Source organism: Crinia signifera, chromosome 7 (assembly GCF_055691185.1).
Source record: "Crinia signifera chromosome 7, ASM5569118v1, whole genome shotgun sequence".
Classification (NCBI taxonomy): domain Eukaryota; kingdom Metazoa; phylum Chordata; class Amphibia; order Anura; family Myobatrachidae; genus Crinia; species Crinia signifera.
This window is the reverse complement of record NC_139223.1, coordinates 151,902,276-151,908,991: the sequence shown is the minus strand read 5'-3', so window position 1 is coordinate 151,908,991 and position 6,716 is coordinate 151,902,276.

The window sequence follows — 6,716 nt, the reverse complement described above, 5'->3', positions numbered from 1 at the left end:
TATTCAGACAGATGCAGGATTTCACTAGTTACACGTGTCTTGTACAAAACAAGGCCAAAAAAGCTAATATGAACCGTGCAATGTGCTTTTATTCATCTGGATAGATTCTTTAACTGTTATATGCTCTAAAATGTAACCAATATAAAACCCATTTACGGTACTTGTTTCCTAGCACGGCAACACCGATTTGCATCGGGGTGATCGTGTCGGAAAAATCGCGTCGGTCGCATCGCATGCGACCAAATCGCATGCGATGCGACCGACACGATTTTTACATTGAATCAAATGTGAATAGGGCCCCTGGGATTTAATGTAAAGTATTCCCCAGACCCACAATTTTACCCCCTCAACGCCACCCCACAATTGATGCCAACCCGAAGCGTGGCGAGCCCGCGAGGGGTGGCGGTGCGCGTCCTCCGACCTTTTCATACCCCTACTATCCACGTCGGCGTGGAGTTGAGAATATAAAGTGTGGCGAGCCACCGAGCCCGAAGCGTGGCGAGCGCACGCGTATAACGTCACAGGTATATGCGTCCCCTCGCGGGGCTTGCCACGCTTCGGTGGCTCGCTGCACTCGCCACACTTTGTGTTCTCAACTCCACGCCGAAGTGGATAGTAGGGGTATGAAAAGGTCAGAGGACGCGCACCGCCGCCCCTCGCAGGCTCCAGGGTTCGCAAAAAAATGCGCTATAGCGCATATTTTACCCCAAAACAGTCCCCGGGGACTCAGTTGTCAAAACTAAAGGGGTCCCCGAGGACGCGCTGTGCAGATTCTGTACCTGTGACTGAGACGCTGCGAGCCGACGGGACCCAATCATTGTACAGTGGCCGCCTGGCAGCCAATCACTGTACATTTTACAGGTTGCTGCTGCGCATCCTAAAGCCGCGCGCCCTGCAATTTGAGAGTCACTGTGCGTCCCCCGGGCCGCCCCCACCATGTAAGTCCAATACGCTGCTGAAAGCGCGGGGGGGACGACAGGATGGGATGCGGCTGTAACAGCCGCTCTCAGCAGAGTAGGTGTCGGTGAGTGGGCTGTCAGGATGATGGGGGACTGGATGTGGCTAAAACAACTCAGAGCAGCGTGTCAGCTATTCCAGCCACATCCAGTCCCCCGCCGCGCTGATAGCCCGCTCACCTACTCTGCTGAGCAGCATGTCGCTTTTCCAGCCCTTGGGCAATGGTTCCCCCCCCCTCCCCCCTCCGTGGCAAAAAGCAAAAGATGCCCTCCCCCCCTCCACTGTGGCAACAAACCTAAAATGCCAACCCCCTTCCACCTCATGGCAACCAGCATAAAACACTCTACCCTGTGGTAACCAGCATAAAATGCCCCCCAGCATGTAACCCCTGCAAGGAGCATACAACCCCTAGCAACAAGCATGTAGGTAAGCAGCACTTATGTGCTATAATATATACTTGTCATAAAAGTGTGTACTGGGCATAACGGCGTGTACTGTAAAGTGTACTGGGCAATAACGGTGTGTGCTGTAATGTGAATTGGTACTACTATGTGACCACACTACTTCCCTTCCCCCCCCCCCCAAAAAAAAAATGCCCTAAATTTTTAGCACGCTCCTTCGGCGCGCACTGTCCCTTTTTTTTTTTTTCAGGTTTATATAGTTTCTAGTGTATACTGTATGTATCTTTATGCGAGTGGGCCAATTGATACTCCCCCCCCCCCCCCCCCCCCCCCCCCGACCCACATGTGCCATGCTGGGGAGAAGGGGAGAGGAGGCTTTATTCCATTGGGACCCAGAAAAGGTCAGGTAGGACCCCAATTTTTAGAAGTGAAAGTGGTTTTCGCGAACACTGGGGCTCGCCACGCTTCGGGTTGGAGTCAATCGTGGGGTGACGCTCACAATGGGGTTTGCGTAACCCATGATGGGGCCATATACAATGTGAAATGGGTCATATTGGCCCATTTCACATTGTTTCCTATGTAAAATGGACTTAATCAAGTCCATCTCATCTTGTGCCATTATAATGGCACAAGACCGACGCGATGCTCCCGATTTCAATGTTAAAAATATTTTAACATTGAAGCCTATGGCAAAATCGCGGGCGTCGGGGGCTATGTTAATGCACGTAACCGACGCAATGCCCCCGATTTTGCCTTTGCCGGCAAAATGGACCTGATTTCAAAGGAAATCGGGTCCATTGCGGGCATCGTGTACATTAACTTTAAGGTACACGATGCCCACGATTGTGGCCGTGCTAGGAAACAAGTACCCCATTTACTCGCACAGGTTAATATAGTGTGTGTTTAGCACCACTTTGCGCAAAAGATGTTAGTGCAGCTCAAACGGATACCTAGGATGCTACCGTGTGTTAAAGACCTTGAAATGTAATCGGTAGGGGGTGTGATTGGGAGGACTAATCTTAACCTACAACATTGTGAATAGGATATGATCGGTTTTCCCGCTTGCACCCTTCTTGGCTTTCATCAAAGCTGTAAAATACATGTCTGCACTGTGGCTGCTGAGAGGTGTGACCACTGCATGGCCTGCTTTTTACCAGGTCACTGTACAAGTACTGTAATAAGCAATGCTCTGCTTTGTTTATGTGATATGAAATGTTTTGGCTCTTACTTGAACCTTTACCCAACACCCAGTTAATGGAGGTGGAGGTTCCTAGTACTGAGCGAGCCATATAGGGTTTCTTGGGGCTTAGGCAGCGCATGCAGGTCTGAGCCAATCACCGCTAACACAACCCTTTGCATGCTTCTGCATGGTGGGGGGGGGGGGGGGGGGGTGCTGAAGTTTCATATAGGCATGAAACACTGGGTGTTCTCCCACCACCCATGCTTCAACATCATGCCTGCCCCTTCCCACCAACCATTCGGCAACCGGACGAATCTGTCCGCTCCTGTAATTAGTGCATTAGCAAACCCAGGCCATCTGGGTGTGTCCTAAATTCCCCACATAGTTTAAAATGTTTCATAGGAATCACACTTGAGCCCAGGGCACCTTACATAGAATCCGCCCATGTTGGTTAGGGCAAGACCTCTGCCTCTTGAACTGATAAGATTAGGTCACAATTACACATGATTGTTCACCAACTCTTTTCTAATACTTGCAGTATGATCAAGAAACAATGTTTTCAAAAATGTGTATTGATCTCTGTGCACAGTAATGCACCAATTGCTTTAGTCCTGGTGATTTAAAGAAGTTAGAATAACCGCTTGCAAGTAGACCAAGGTGCCACACCTAATCTGATACATACTTTGCCTCCAAACTGGCACACATGGCCTGGCTGTGATGTACATTGCTACCTAGTAATAGTTCCTTCAGCGCTTAAGCAAATAGGGATGACCATCGATGATTTGAAACCTATAGTAATGGGGGTTGTACCTGCGCACTGAATTCTTGGGCTAGCTGCCGCACTTAACGGATGACTAATCCGTTGGATTTAGTTTCAGAATATATGTTGGTTTTAGTGCTGCGCTCTGCCCTTTCTTACGGTTGTAAGGAATATAATGGAATACAGAATCAAATGATGAATAAACTTGAAATGTTGATTTAGATAAAATGAAGCTTTACTGGTTAATAAATGCCGCTAATTGTTAGTACACTGATTCAATTAGTCAAATAATAAATAAATTAAGTGAAAGAAATGAATGAAATAAAACAAAACAAAGCAAGAAACAAAACCAAAACCACAATCAAAACAATTAGTGAGGATCAGTGACTCGATATTGGAACAGAGTTTGATTCCCACTGCAATGTCCTGCTCGAGATTTCTGTGTGTTATTTGCACTGTGTGTTATTTGCACAATCACAGAAAGATGATTCTTTCATCCAATCATCTTTCTGTGATTGTGCAAATAACACACAGAAATCTCGAGCAGGACATTGCAGTGGGAATCAAACTCTGTTCCAATATCGAGTCACTGATCCTCACTAATTGTTTTGATTGTGGTTTTGATTTTGTTTCTTGCTTTTGTTTTGTTTTGTTTTATTTCATTCATTTCTTTCACTTAATTAATTTATTTATTATTTGACTAATTGAATCAGTGTACTAACAATTAGCGGCATTTATTAACCAGTAAAGCTTCATTTTATCTAAATCAACATTTCAAGTTTATTCATCATTTGATTCTGTATTCCATTATATTCCTTACAACCGTAAGAAAGGGCAGAGCGCAGCACTAAAACCAACATATATGATGATTTGAAACCATTGATGGTTTATGGCCGATGTAGAATAGTTTTGCCATTGATGGTGGGAATACCTTCTGTTATCCCCCATTGATGTCAAGCCTAAACAAAAAGGTCTAATTTTTTTTATTTATTTTTTCCCTGATGGTCATCCCTAGTAGCAAAGCTATCCGGTTAATGACTTCATAGTAGGGTTGCCAATCCCGAAGCATTTTTTTCAATCCCGGTATTGGCTTCCCTAATTAAAATAGCCCCCCCGCATATTTACTTACAGGTGAGGGTGGGCGGCTGATTTACTGATGCCGGGGGGGCGGGTGAGTGAACGGCCAGCAGCCGGCGCCAGGCAGGCAGGATCCAGGAGCCGGTGCCAGTCAGGCGGGCGATGTGGGTCTGTGCAGCTGCTTGGCTTGCGCAGCGTGAGCTTTGGCCTCGTCACGCTGCGCAGAGCCATACTGCCGGGTAAGGGAGAAGCCAAGCAGCATCTGAGCACACGCTCAGACGCTGCCCGGCATTAGACTGCGCATGCGCAGTCTAATCCCGAAATCCTGGGATTGGAAACCATGGCGTTTTTAGGGGCCAAATCTCGGGATCGCTCCGATCCCAGGATTGGCCACCCTACTTCATAGTGATCTATGATTATTGTATTCTTGCTTCTGCATATCTGGCACACTCTGTGTTGATCCTTTCTAAAGGATCCATGAAGGTGCAGAGGTCCTGTGACTAACTTATGTAGGTGATGGACTATCGCACTTTCTGAACTGTCTTTCTTACGGCTATTTCACACGCTCCGGCTCCTGCTGGGCAGCGACACCCTGCACGGCCAAAAGCCATGCCGCACACAGTAGTTAATCATGGACACAATTGTGTCCATTCACACGGGACGGCCACAGCCCGGTTGCAGCCGGATCCCACCACTGGAAGGGACGCCTGCCATGTTGTGGCCACCCCCTCCATTGTAAACTTCTCAGTGTGGCACGGCTTCTTGGCCGTGCAGGGTTTTGCCGCCTGGCAGGAGCCGTAGCATGTGAATTAGCCCTTTTACAGCTCACTGTCCGAATGAACGTTATCCACAAAACATCTGCTATAAGCCAGAAAGAAGTTCTGATGCTTCCTTTAGTAGTGATTACAGCATGGTAACTGATTGACCCATTTGAGAATCCTGCAAAGGGCTGATGCAGTGTTCTCTACAGAGCAACCTGAAACTGACACAAGCCGTATCCGTTATGCTCCTGTGTCCTAGATACACTTGCTGAGCTTAGCACTTGGCTGAGGGTTTTTTTTTTTTTTTGCACAATTTATTTAAATTTCCTTAAAATGTCTCTTCCAGATGGCGACAACTTTTTTTTTTTTCATGCAGTTAGTGTGAACACCTTTGTAAATGGGGGTTTAGGTTGTTTACAATTTAGTCTCTTGTAGTTCTGTGAGGAAGAATGCAAGGTGCACGCAGCATTGCAGGGAGGGAATGGGTGTTTACTATGGAAACTACATGATGCTGCTCAAGCAGTGTGTGCTATAGCTCACAATGGGCGGGATTCTCTAATAACCCCGGCTGTAAATCACCGGCATCCGCATGATAATCGCATATGCAATTATTAACCCAAAGGTGATGGCCGCCGATGTGCAGAGGGTCCCCCCTCCCTCCGGGAACCCTCACCCGGCTGTGAGGGCTCCACATCCTTCTCCCTGCACCTGGAAGCGGTGCAGGGAGGACGAGATCACTGGTCTGGGCAGCACAGCAGGAGGGGAATGTCGCAGAACGCAAGGGGTGTGCGGGGAGGTGGGGGATGCGAAGGGAAGCCCATAGGCTTCCATGAGGTTACGCCATCTAGAACTAGCGTAACCCCCCGCAGCGAAGCCCCGGCGGTGGGACTTTGCTGCATATGAAAATGGCGTAAAAACCCTGAAAACTGTTTTTCCAGCATTTTTAGTTTTGTGCATCTCACCCAATGTCTAGGTCGACACGATTTTAGCACATTTTGTGTTGTCCATGTCAACAACTGAGCTCAAGAATCTCCACTTAGTCTACTGCGTCCCGCTCATATGGCTGGCTTAGCTCGCCATGCTACCATCCAGATGCCTTGCTCTGCTACCACTGCAATCTACCTATGCACTTTACTGGTCCCAATTGAGTCCATGTTCGTGTAAAATAAGAGAACAGACCAAATTGTGTAAACCTATGGTATTGACTGACCTAGATATTTTCTGGATACTGCTCAAGTGAGCAATGTAGGGTAAGCCAGTTCCCTGGACAGTGAGCATTTCATTATCATTCTTATTTGTGCTGCCTGGCCACATCTTAAACTACAGTGTTGCAGAGAACTGGAAGTGTTATGCTGGGTACACACCCAAACGATTTGGATTGGATGCAAATCGTGTGATCCTATCCATTCAGATTAATATCTTATACAGACCCTACCTGCAGCAGGTAGAATCGGATCCAACCAAACGATTTTGACCCATTCGGTCTGAATTGGATCCAGATTGATGGGATTGTGCCCAACTCTGCCACATGGATCCTTTGCAGCAGGAGTCAATCCTCCCTACAGTGTTTTGTAATGGGT